The sequence below is a fragment of the Lampetra fluviatilis genome, chromosome 47 (genome assembly GCF_964198595.1).
Source record: "Lampetra fluviatilis chromosome 47, kcLamFluv1.1, whole genome shotgun sequence".
Lineage (NCBI taxonomy): Eukaryota > Metazoa > Chordata > Hyperoartia > Petromyzontiformes > Petromyzontidae > Lampetra > Lampetra fluviatilis.
The window spans coordinates 7,630,328-7,643,433 of NC_136321.1; the positions used below are offsets into that span (position 1 = coordinate 7,630,328).

The 13,106-nt window shown below is 51.3% G+C and overlaps 1 protein-coding gene and 1 pseudogene across 1 annotated transcript in view; one reads left to right on the forward strand and one right to left on the reverse strand.

Moving 5' to 3' along the window:
• The window catches only part of LOC144947928 (protein eva-1 homolog C-like), a 64,185-nt gene that overhangs the window by 13,275 nt on the left and 37,804 nt on the right, over window positions 1–13,106 (forward strand). The gene's annotated exons all lie outside the window — the stretch shown is intronic.
• LOC144947837 (small ribosomal subunit protein uS14 pseudogene) lies at window positions 8,268–8,550 on the reverse strand (annotated as a pseudogene).

Sequence of the window (13,106 nt, forward strand, 5' to 3'; positions counted from 1 at the left end):
CCCTGAAAGGGCATCTCGCACCCCGTGGGGGTGCGTGCACTCAAGGTTAAGAACCCCTGCCGTAGGGGTTTAGGTGGTGTTATATTGTGGTGCTGTGCCGTGTGCCGCTGTCTGTGTGTCTGTCTGATGTTGTGTTTTGTCTGGGTATTATTTACCAGGTCTGTCTGTCAGTGTGTTCGCCTCTCTGTCCATCTGCCCATCAGTGCATGGGTCTGTGCGTACGTGCCGTCTGTCCGTGTGTCTTTGTGTCTTTCTGTTTTGTTTCCACCTAGGGTTTTATTCAAAAGGGCCTATGTATCTTATCGTTTTGCTCAAAGCCAACTAGATAACAAAAAAGATCTAGAAAAGTTTTGGTGAAATGAGAACGATGCCCGAGGCGTGAAACCTTGAGAATGGAACCTCACCAATGGTGATGCTTGCACTGCCCAGAGACTCATTGACCCCATCAACTCCCACGCTCATTCTCAGAGCTGAGATAAGCAAGCCGCTGGTCCCAGCTCGGATCTGTGAACACGCTTAGGATGCCTTCGGCTCCACCACGGATGGAGAATCTATAGCACGAGGGACAGATATCAACCTTGACTTCATTTCACGCTGACCCGAGGCATACCAATTCGCAATAGCACACAAATTATATATATTTTAACCGGAAAATACATTCGACGTGGAAAAAGCTCTTCTTCTAAATTATAGTTCGCTCTGTCAGTTTCGTCACTGCAAGGGTCTCTTCAGTTCCAGTTTCATGTATTAGGTATTACCCTGTGAGCCATGCGGCTCTTGACTCGGTTGCAACCGCAACAAAACAAAAACATGAACAAGAAACATCTTAAAGTGACTACACGCAACAGAAAAATCCTACAGTGGCAGGAACGACTGAGAGACGACTGAGCTGCGTGATCATCCCGAAACTAAAAATTGGACTCTCGGTTCGAGGGAAAAAGGGTCCCCCGCTCGTGGTTTCGCTTACAACGAACGAGCAAGTCCACGCGCCCTGCGCCAGAGTGAAACCTCGCCTCGCTTCTCAGGCGAGCCGAGTCTGAAGTCTGCACAAGCGCCGAGCAGACAAACAAAGACGGCTCGCCGTTTGGTAAGCCGGCGGCCGCCAGATAGATGGCTCCTAGGCACCGAGGGTTCCACGGCTCTCGGTTCAACGTCAGTTTCGACCGTTCCCAAGTTGCGCGGGGGGGCAGGAGACGGGGGGGGGGGGTTCGTGTAACCCTTGGCCGCGCGGCCGGCGATTCTGTTTGGTCACGACACGGTGCGGGCGGCACTTTGAAACGCGCCGTAGCACGGGAGCGACGCATCCGGTCGTAATTCGGGCATTTATTTTTACCCCCGTGTGCATTCTCATGCATGCACAGGCACGCACTCAGACTCACCCATAGGATTGCATGTACGTACGTATGTTGAACTTCTTTTCCACCGTACGCAGCCAACCGTGCGTAATCGGAGGTGCGGAGGAAGGACAACGAACTAAACGCAAAGATCAGTTTTAGTAAAACATTGGTTGTCATTCGAGATTTGAAAGTGCATTCCAGACGGCCACAGGAGCGTATCTGTAGGCGCGCGATGCGGTGGCCGACAATATATTGGCGTGTACATGTGTGGCAGTTCTTTTGTCCAATCCACCGCTGGGTGAAGGCTTCCCCCACGTGGCCGTGCGGGGCCGAGGGGGCCATTGGGCTATACTTCACCACGCTGGTCAGGAGGGGCGCGGCGCACCCAGCTCAAAATGTCAGAGCGTTCATATTTCAGAGGAAGAACATGACTACGGGAAACAAAGTTAATTGCATAGAAAGTGAGGGAGGAAAGCAGGAATGCATTGGATTTCGCTGCACAATCCTATGGAGCGCCAACAGCAGCACAACTTTGCAAATCATGAGTTCTGTTTTCCCAGTGGTCACCAATCTAGGCCCTATCCAGGTGCAATCCTGCCCGGCTTCTGATATGTGATGAGTTTGATGAACTCTCTAGGAGTTCGTCTTTGGCACGTACGATGTGCATGTATATAATATGCATGCACGTACAAGGACGCCACGGTGGCCAAACGTTTACTACCTCGCCTGGTATGCAGGAGACCGTAACGCCTGCGTATTTGGAGTTTGCACGTTCTCCGCGTGGTCGTGTGGATTTTTCTCTCGGTCCTCCGGTTTTCCTCTCTAAGTTTATAAGCATGTTTTTCAAGTATTTGCCAGCTAGAAAATTTCCACCTGATGATAAGACACTTCAATGGGCTATCATTTGTGGCCAGGACCCTTCTGAAAAAGAGAGATATAGCTAATGGACCTTGCCTGGTAAAAAAAAAAAAGTTTCATTTCGAGATATTGGTATTAGAGAGAGGGGAAGAGTTAACAGGACACTGTAGAATGTGGGAGCGGTGGCACAAAGGTTAGCGCACTCCCATTTCATCAACCGATAATTATGGCCTGCTGCTTAAGATTGATCAAACAAAACCTCAAAACCGACACGGCAAGATGGGCCTTCATCGCGCAGTGTAATGATTTCGTGCTGTAAATTGTCATTTGTATTATTAGACTGTGACATTACCTTTGAATATACGGACCCTTACAATAGAAATGTGGAATTTGCCCCACTGAGCCATGGCTACCAAATGAGATGGACATGACCCCCCCCCTTCCTCCTGTGAGCTGAGGCACTTTCACTTGCCATGGACGCATCCAAAGAAAGCAGCACACATCACCCATGGACACACATCAAACGCTTTCTCTGCAGAAAGGGCCACTCACTGCCAAAGAAGTCTGCTTATTACGTTTCCTTCAGTCATATGGCATTGATTGATAATGATGGCGATAAAGTATCTCGGACTATGCTGTACCATTGCCAATTCGTTCCGTGAAATTTTACGTGAAGCTGAAAACACATGGTGGGGAGTGGTGGCGCAGCGCTTAGCGCATTCTACTATGACTCTGGTGCCCTAAGTTTGATTCCCGGCCATGGCTAACACCAGCGGCAAGTGGTATCTGAACCGTTCCTGGGCCAACCTCCCCTTGACATCAACTCCCGCTGTCCTGTGTCCCCGCTGCCCTTCTGTGCCCCGCTGCCCTTGTGTGAGCCCCAATGCCCTCGGGCCTCAGCTCCCCCCTCTTGGCTCCCACGCCGTGCAATCTGAACTTCATTAAGCAGTTCGTGCCGAGACGCCAATTGCGCCCCATTGTGCCTTTTGAGGGCCACCCTCCTCGGCCCCGTGGCTGCCGCTGGCAGTGGCAGAATCGTGCAACTAAGGCACGGCTGTGGTCTCTAGGCTCCAACATGGGCTTCTCTAGTTGTTGAACACCGCTGAAGCGTCGGTGAGACTCACGCGGATTCCTGCTGCCCCCCGTGACCCTTTCACGGCAGTGAAGAGCGGTGCGCTGGCGTCTCAGTCGGACAACCCATGGCACCTCCGCTGGGTCTGTCCAGTGACCTCCTGTGCCGGCGGGCGTTCGACACTTTGCGTGGCCTTAAAAGTGCACATAGCCTGGCACAGGCGCCGTGGCGACAGCCCCGTCACTTAGTGGCGAAGGCGGTTGTTGTTGCTGCTGCTGGCGTCTGTCGAATTCTCGTCCCCTCGATGTCCCATTCTCAGTTATTTTATCGTCCATTCTCTGTGTGCTTGAATGCTTTGCCATCTCTACCGATGTCGGCGATTTTTTTTGTTTAAACCCCATCGTCGCATACCGACGACTGTCAAATGCAAATCATCGGCGTTTTTGTTCGTTCAAAAAAATGATGAAATGTTTGCTTTGAAAATCCGTCTGCGGTAAGAGGGTTCAACAATCGGCAGGCTTCCACTTAAACCGGTAGGGTTGCCAAGTACAGTCACGTGCTTGGCTGTCGGTGGTAATTCCCGTCGTGGAGTTTATCTGCTTTTCATTCCTTCATTTCTACTTCTCTCTTGTCTATTGTTCCTCGTCCAAGGTTGCGTTGATGTTGACCGCACATGATTATTATTGAGTTGCTGTTGATGTCATCAACCTTCCTTCGACACCGCTAGTGCCGGATGAAGCTAGTGCGGGACCTGTAGCATATGTTATAAAGGGGCCCTAAATAAATAAATAAACACAAATATTAAAACACACATTTTTTACTTGCATAGTAAAGTCATCGTATTTTTTCATTTTCTATACAGCCAGATAATACGACAAACCGCTAACCTTAAACACCAAGTCATTCATAAAAGTTGAAGGTAGTTTTTGTACTATAGTAATAGAGCAAGTGTAGAATCACTGAACCGGAATTAATAGCTTGAAAGCATTTAGCGTGGGGCCCTTGACAGTGCGGGGCCCGTAACATTTGCTACTTTTGCTACTAAGATAACCCGGCAATGGACACCCCTTACAATGACCGCTCTTTTCCCTATGACAATGTTTCCACAACACGCACACGCGCACGCGCTTGGGCTGCACGTGACTTAACAACCCTCGTTCGTCAGCGGAGATGGCTCACAGGGAGACCTCCTCCAGTCCGTCGAGATCAATGTTTGGCCCCGGTACATGTTAGCTGGCTAGGGGGGGGGGTGGCATTGTGATGTTTTAGGGCTGCCCCCCTTGAGCCAGGGGACCTGGTATAGTTTTCGATTTAAAGCTTTCGTGACTGCAGGGATTCATCATCTTGGTTCTTTCGGTAAAGTCACGTAGACGATGTCTTTCCGACAGACCTGTTCTTCACCTGAGGACGGCTGCTTGCGTTGTGGCCGAAACGTCGTGAGAATTGTATTTGATTATGTTTTATTTTTATTATTTTATTATTTCCCTTCTACGTGACTTTACCGAAAGAACCAAGAAGATGGACCTGGTATAGTTGTACCGTTCCGCCTTCCCCTCCCCCACATTTCACACCAGTTCCGGTCTCAGGCACCACTTGGGGTTGCCACCTGTCTTGATTTCCCCAAGGATCTTTCTTGAGTTGCGGTCAATGCTGTCCCAGTAAATCTCTTAACAGTCCCATTTTTTATCAATTGTTTAATAATATTAATGTGGCTGCATCTGACTTATAATGACAAAATTCATGCATTTACATGGAGTTTTCCCCTCTTCAAGCATTGCGAAAATCTCCTCTTCCCCACGATACATCCCGGCTGTTTGTACCGCAGAGGTGGCAACTCCAGGCACCATGCATAACGCCCCCCTCCCAGCCCCCCCCAAAATGTCCTGGCCTGAGACCAGAGGCGACGTCACCCGATTCCTGAAATGCACATCCAGCAATCATGAAGCAGGGAAGTGACCTCCCATGGGCCCTACACCCCACCCCCCCACCACCACCACAACTCCTGACCCTGACCTCCCTGCACCCTCACCCCCCACACAACAACAACCACCACCACCGCCGCCACTCCCTCAGGCACCATGCAACCCCCGCCATCGTCCGGCACAACAAGGGAGGTTGAGGCTTGTCGTCCTGTTTGAGTCGTCGCGGACGGACGCAGAGAGACGGCCGGCGCTGACTCTCCGCACACACACAGAGTAACACAGTAACACAGTACTGCCATTGTTGTGTGTGCGCGTTCCATGAACTATGGCCAAGCGCACCAGACAAAAATGTTGCCTCTGGCGTCCGTAGCCGCCCAGACAGCCGGTGAAGATGCCTCGCCGAGCTGGACGCTGGTGGGTTTCTTTGAAGGTAAAATGTTTGTATAAATATGTCAAATTTTATATATTTACGAAGGTGCATCCTTGAGACCGCTTGCTCACCCCACTGCTGGAGGAAGTGAGCTCTTAGAGAGCCGCTTGAGAGTCGAGGGTATTTGGCCTACTCTTCCCACGCTGGCACAAAAACGTTGTGGTGGAAGACGAAAGAGGTGGGAGTATCCACAATGTAGCCCGCCCGCATGTGACCTCGCTATAGACTCACGAACTGGTGAACACAAATCTACACTTTGTGTGGATTTCAAGGTACTCCGTTGTTTCGACTGCCACCCACAGGAGATCGAATCGAATCGGGGACCTCTGGGATTGCACACCCAGTGTGCTCACCGTTATAACACCGCGGCAGCGTAAGTTCGCTTCATGAGCACATCTCCGTGTGTGCATGTGTGAATAAACTGTTGGGTTTTGAGGGGTGTTACTGCACAGTTATCCGATACGCGTTTTTATTTGTGTTTTTTTTTTTCTTTGCCACTCGTTGTTCGGCACGGTGTCTCCGACCCGTTAACTCGACACGCTGGGGAGCTTCTTCAGGAAGTGAGGCAAGAGACGATTCCAGGCGGGCACGAGGAGGTGCCGGGGACACCGCGCCGCAATCCAATCCATGAACGGGGGGGGGGGGGGCGGGGGGGGGGCGGCTATGGACAAATCGATCCTTGACTCGCATCCCCGATCACAATGGAGAAGCGTCGAGCAGATGTGGCACCACCTCCCCCCCCACCCGCCTTGCAGAATCACAGCAGCCGTGGAACATCGTTTCCTTTCTGTACCCGCGGTGGAATTTTAAAGGCAGACTGAGTGACAAGTGAGTTTGGCGTTTTGCATTGTCGCTGGTGTCTCTCTCGGGACAGGCTCGCGCAGAGACGCAGCAACCGCCTTGCCACTGCTTTGCCGTTCTGGTTTTGTATCCACGGCACACGTCTCCTGCTGAGACTCGCACAAAAGACCAAAGATTCCCCCCCCCCTCCCCCCGTTATAGCCTGAACAAACTGTTGGGGCAAGTGCTGTTAGCGAGTAGCAGCACCTATGAAGGCCGGCACTGTGGCACACGAGGGGGTGGGTGGCCAGCACCAAGCCCGACCGACTTTGTCTCCCGAGTGGCGATGTTATTTTTTACACACCGCACCAGATACTCATTTGAGGCTGAATCGACCTAGGGGAGGCCCAGAACCGGTTAACATAATCGTCACCAGTGTTGGCCGTGAGCAGGAATTTAACTCGGGTCGCCGGGTTCGTAGCGCAGCCCACTAGCCGCTACACTACCGCTCCCCACTACAAAGACAAATATCCCCCGTATAGCCCGAAAAACAGACTGTTGGGGCAGATGCAGTTAGCGAGGACCTATAAAGGTCGGCACGGCACACGAGGGGGTGGGTGGCAGAGGTCGCAACCGGGTACCCGATACCTGTACCCGGCCGTTTGCGACCCTGGTGCGGCCGGGTACGGGTACGGGTAGGCCGTGAGTCACTGGTTGAGTAACCGTTTGTCACTCATTTCGGGTAGGGTACGGGTACGGGTAGGGAACGGGTACCCGTACCCGGCCGGGTAACCATTTGCGACCCTGGTGCGGCCGGGTACGGGTACGGGTAAGGAATCAAAACTCGTTTGCGACCTCTGGTGGGTGGCCAGCACCACGCCCGGCCCGTCTTTGTCTCCCTCGTGGCGATATTTACACACCGCACCGGGTACTCGCGCGCACACACACGCGCGGTGCGAGGCCATCTGCTGTGGCAGACTTCCTGCAAGGGTTGTGCCCTCCTCCAGTGATGCGTGCCAGCTGAGGTGAAATGTCGGTGGAGTGGGAGCTGTCATGCATTCAAAGTTGTGGATAAATCGGCAACCGGACTTCAGCCACCCATAGCTCACCGACAAATAGATCCCGATCAAAACATTTAAAATAAACGGAGGATCAAACAAAAAGAAGAATTAATTTCCACCGTAAATTTTGTGACACATTTATGAAGCTCATTTCGGCAAGGAACTCAAAAGCGCTGTACATCACAAAAACAAACAAATCATCATCCGAGGGGAGAGGAATAAACGAAGAGGTTTTGAGCTATCTTGATTTGAAGCTTTCGTGACTGCAGGAATCCATACTCTTTAGTTCTTTCTCTAAAGTCACGTAGGTAGAAAATCATAATAAATCACGACGTTTCGATCGCCACACAAGCAATCGTCCTCAGGTGGGATAGAGATGCTTGCGTGGCGATCGAAACGTCGTGATCTATTATTTTTTCTACCTACATGACTGTACCGATATAACCAAAGAGAATGTATAGGAGCTAATTTAGAGACCAGAGAGCAAGTAAACGCATCTTGAGGCGCTTTTCGGTTCAACGCCGCCTTCCCGTGCGGTGGTGAGTGGCTGTCGAAAGAACCCACGAACTGCTGCTGGGTGCTCAGCAAAAAAACTCAGCAGCAGCAGCAGTCGTGTGTCCTGTCCCAAAATTTCAATCCGATCGGCGGGGCAGCTCTCCGATTGTGTTGTTGTGTTGTCCCCCCGCTCGTCGCCCGGCACGATGTCCATTCGACGTTTCGGGTTTCGCGTCCTGCGAAGAGCCCTCTTCACCAAGCGGTGCCCACGTGCGCCAGCGACACGAGAGCTCTCTTTTTTCCCCATCATCTCACATCGTTTATTTAAAACCCAAAATAACAGCGGTGGCGACGCGAGCTCAGAGTGGAGGCAACGACGCCTTCCATCCCCCCTCTCATCCGCCGCCGGCTTTAATCGAGCTTCTGGAAGCCAATGTCCTTGGCGTACTGACGGAAGCACTGGCGGCACATGTTGAGGCCGCACTTGCGGATGAGGCCGTGGCGGTTGGAGCACACGCAGCAGGAGTGCGAGCCCTGGCCGAACTTCCTCGGGTGAGAGAAGTAGATCTGCTGGTGGCCCATGGCGGACAAGGCGGCGGCGGTGGCGGCGCGAGCAGGCAAGGATCTCTCAAGTTACCCTCCCGCTCTTCAAATAATTTCCTTGCGATCCTCCGGGTCCCGCATCCGGTCCCCTCTCTCCATCAGCCGCACGTTCAATTCAATAAGTTTTTATTTTTATTTTATTTTATTTTTTTATTAAAAATTTTTTATTTTTTTTTATTTTACTTTTTTTAATTTAAATTTTTTTACCTACGTGACTTTACCGAAAACCCTAAGAATATGAATCCTTGCAGTCACGAAAGCTTCAAATCCAGAAGTCCCCCGGATCTTTGGATTTGCCCCAGGACTCGAGGGAGAGAGAGAGAGAGCGAGAGGGAGACACGCCAGCGGATGCATTGCGAGCGCATTGTGTGCAGGAGGCAGGCTCTGGGTACATCGCTGCTAATTGAATGAAGTCTACCCTCGGCTGTGTTGCGTCGGTCTAGGGACTTCCCCTTGCCCGGCCTCGATTAAAGGCCCTCTTGACGCACATCCTCCTGCGCCCACTGCCTTATGTCACCGATTGCCGCCTAGGGCCCCTACCTCCTCCCCGCTATCGGACGTTTCCGCAATCGCTGGTGAATAAATAAACACGTTTAAGTAAGCACGGGCATGGTGCTGTGCTGCATTGTGCACGAGGCGTGTAGTAATAATAATGATGTACACACACACACGCGCGCGCTGAGCTGCGGTGGTGGTGCAGCGGTAAGCGCGCCGCGCAGTGAAACCGGTGACCCGAGTTTTGTGTCCCGGTCACTGCTTAACTAAACATCACTGTGCCGTTGTTATATGAATCGGACCTAGGCCTCCCCTAGGTCGGCTCGGCCTTAAATGAGTAAATCTCGTGCGGTGTGCAAACACCACCACTGGGGAGACAAAGGCGACCCGGGCGTGGATGCTGGCCACCCGCCCCCTCGTGTGCCGTGCCGGCCTTCGTAGGTGCTCGCTAACAGCACTTGCCCAACAGTCTGTTACAGGCTAGACGGGGGATCTTTGTCTTTGTGGTGTTTGTGTGAAGGCTCGAGTGGGATGTTTGTAAACGCGAGGGGCAGGGAGCCCACCAGTGAGAGTGACAGATTGGGAGGGCCGTAGCTGGGGGGGGGGGTAGGGAGTTCGTGTGAAACGGGACATCTGGTCAAGCCGCCTGACGGCCGAGTGTGCGTTAAAGCTTCGCGAGGAAACGCACGGGGGCAGCCAACAAGCACGAGACAAAGACAAAGACCCCCCCCCCTCCCCGTATAGCCTCAACAGACTGTTGGGACAAGTGCTGTTAGCGAGCATCTTTGAAGGCCGGCACAGCACACGAAGTGGTGGGTGGTCAGAACCACGCCCGGCCGCCTTTGTCTCCCTGGTGGCGATGTTTACACATTGCACGAGGTACTCATTTGAGGCTGAGTCGACGTACATCTCTCCGTTGGGTCTTCGGGTCGTACCGCCCGTTGTGAAGCCACGGTGTTGCGATGTTCCCGAAGGAGCTGTCGGCACGTGGAGCCAAAAGTACCGAACGTCACTCCGAACAGCACGAGGAGCAACCTGAAAACACATGCGAGAGATATAGACGCGTACGGGACAACAGCAAAAAAAAAACGTGCACTGCTGTCGTATCACAGGCAAGTGCTGTTTGCGAGCACCTATCAAGGCCAGGGCTACACACGACGCGGTGGCGAGGGACGAAGCACGCCATCCAACTCCCGTTTGTCTCCCCAGCGCTGCCCTGAGTACATTTTTAGGCTGAGTTAATCTAAAGGAGTGGGCGGAGTGGTGGCGCAATGGTTAGCACACTCCATTGCGAACCAGGTGACCAGGCTTCAATTCCCATCAGTGGCGAGTGATAGTATATACCGTCCTGGGCACCAACCGAGCCCTGCACTGACCAGCGTGGTGACGTTTGGGCAATTTCAATGACACAGCATGAATAGGCCTTCATCCAGCAGTGGATTAGGCCAATGGCTGTAAATCATTTCTCATTTCTTTACAATGGATAGCGAGCCCAGGCCTGTCTTACATCATTTGCCACTGGTGCCTTGCGTGGCTTGGAATTGAACTCGGGTCAACCCTCCTATGACACCACTTCCCAATGCAGACCATGAAAGTCGTATAGAAACGCTCACAAGTCATCTCATTGCATCAGCCACAGAGATACGTGTGCTTGACGCTGTGTGAGCGGTCGTGGAGTGGTTAGCGCGCTGCACTACGAGCCCAGTGAACCGAGTTCAATTCCCGCTCACGGCCAACACCAGTGACGATTGTCTGGGCCTTCCCTAGGTCGACTCAGCCTCAAATGAGTACCTGGTTCTGCGTGTAAACATTGCCACTGGGGAGACAAAGGCGGTCGGGCGTGGTGCTGGCCACCCACCCTCTCGTGTGCCGTTCCCGGCCTCCATAGGCGTTCACTAACAGCACTTGCCCCAACAGTCTGTTAAAGGCTATACGGGGGATCTTTGTCATTGTTTGATCCATCAGCATGATCCAGCTCGGCTCTAGCCAAACACAAAAGTATCGACGCTTCACTTAACCGGCATCGGACAAACCCCTCCTCGTGAAAGCTGAATAATACAATGAGACGACTCAATGGGCTGTTCTTATGACTGATGGCTGGCTCTTCTTCCACACGAAATTAGAGGCGGGTGGTGGAGGGGTAGTGGGTGTGGTGGGGTGGGGGGTGGTTAATACTCAATTTCTACACACTGGACGGCAAGAACTGGAAATGCAGTGGTTTTACCACCGGAAAGCAGCCGACGATGGAAAAGCCCCACTCGGATTAATCATAATGAGCATTAGCATGTGTTTTGAAAGTGCCCACAGCTGTAGCAATGAAGACACAGAGGCGCTGTGCACAGTGGAATTGGCACGGAAGGACTTCTTAGACCCCGTCTTGACAGCTGACGACCCAGCCACCATTCATTCGCCAGCAGTTCTACTGGTGAATGAATGGCTTCGGAATAATAATAACAGCAACAACACTTGATTTATAGAGTGTGTGTGATTCCTTTCGTGACACACGTTCACAAAATCCTTCACCCGGCTCGACCGTAAGGAAAACTACGTAACTCTAAAATAATGAAATACGGTTGCACGCACTCGTAACACACAACTTGACGCGGGGTGGCTTGTAAACGCGCGGAGATGGATCACGTGGGATTTGTGAAAATCCAAACCCACCCGGCTGGGAGGTGGCTAGAGTTGTGGCGGTGTTGGGTTATTAATTCCATCTGTGTTTCCTCCCACACGAAGCCAAACATTCGTAGTTGCAATTGGCCAGGCATTCATTCCAATGCAGCAACCTCCTGACAGGGAAGATACTCCTTGAGGCTGTGATGGATAAACACGTGACATTGTTGTTATTTAAATTATTTTTATATGTTTATGTTTTAGCTGTGGTTTCAACACAGCTAAGGACATAGCGTCCCAGATGAACTCGGCGAGTGATTTCCACAAACTGGGCCCATAAAAACTAAACGTCATGCGCCCATCAGATTGAACATGCATGCACAGTCGTGAGCTTTATTCGCGAGTGGGTGAAAGCCCATTCTGACTAAAATCTCTCCTTTTCAAGGGAGGCCCGGGTTAAAAAAAGAAAATAAATGTGAAATACGAACTAAACAAAATAAAAATAATTTGTGAAAAAACATGTACGCAAGCACATTGAGCGCAGTAATACTGCCATTCATGGCATGTTTCAAAAGCGCTTACACTCAAGAATGATTCTATGTGTCCAAGCACGAATGTAAGTTAACGCCAGTGTCCATGGTCTGAACATTCCGAGTGATTATGACTTTGAGGCGTAAGGAATGCCCAGTTCCTTGAATACCGAAGTATTCACTTCAGAAGCAGTGGAGAGAGCACACGATGGGAGCCTTGTGTCCTGTGGCAGTGACCTGGGAGCTGTGGGCAACCGCGATGATGATGCAGCACAGGCCATTCTCTCTCCTTCCCTCCACTCACTGCTGCTGTTCATTTGTCACGTCCATGATGAAACTACTACACTCTTAGCGGTGTTGCCCTTTTGCTACGACATGGGTACATCTTCTTGGTTCTTTCGGTAAAGTCACGTAGAAGGGAAATAATAAAATAATAAAAATAAAACATAATAAAATAATTTTCACGACGTTTCGGCCACAAACCAAGCAGCCGTTGAGGACGGCTGCTTGCGTTGTGTCGTGAGAATTATTTTATTATGTTGTGGCCGAAACGTCGTGAGAATTATTATGTTGTGGCCGAAACGTCGTGAGAATTATTTTATTATATTATTTTTATTCTTTTATTATTTCCCTTCTACGTGACTTTACCGAAAGAACCAAGAAGATGAATCCCTGCAGTCACGAAAGCTTTAAATCGAGACATGGGTACTGTTGTGAAAGACCCAACGCAGAAGATTCCTGCGTTTGATCTTGTGCGAAGCTCCTGGTCCACCCTAAATCGCGTCCACTGCACAAACCATGGCAGATGCGGATAGCTGATGCGCAAATGGAAAATTAAATGTTCTCCAGTAGTGTGCGACTGTGGTCATCCAGAACAGACCGTACAACCTATAACGACGCAATGACCCGA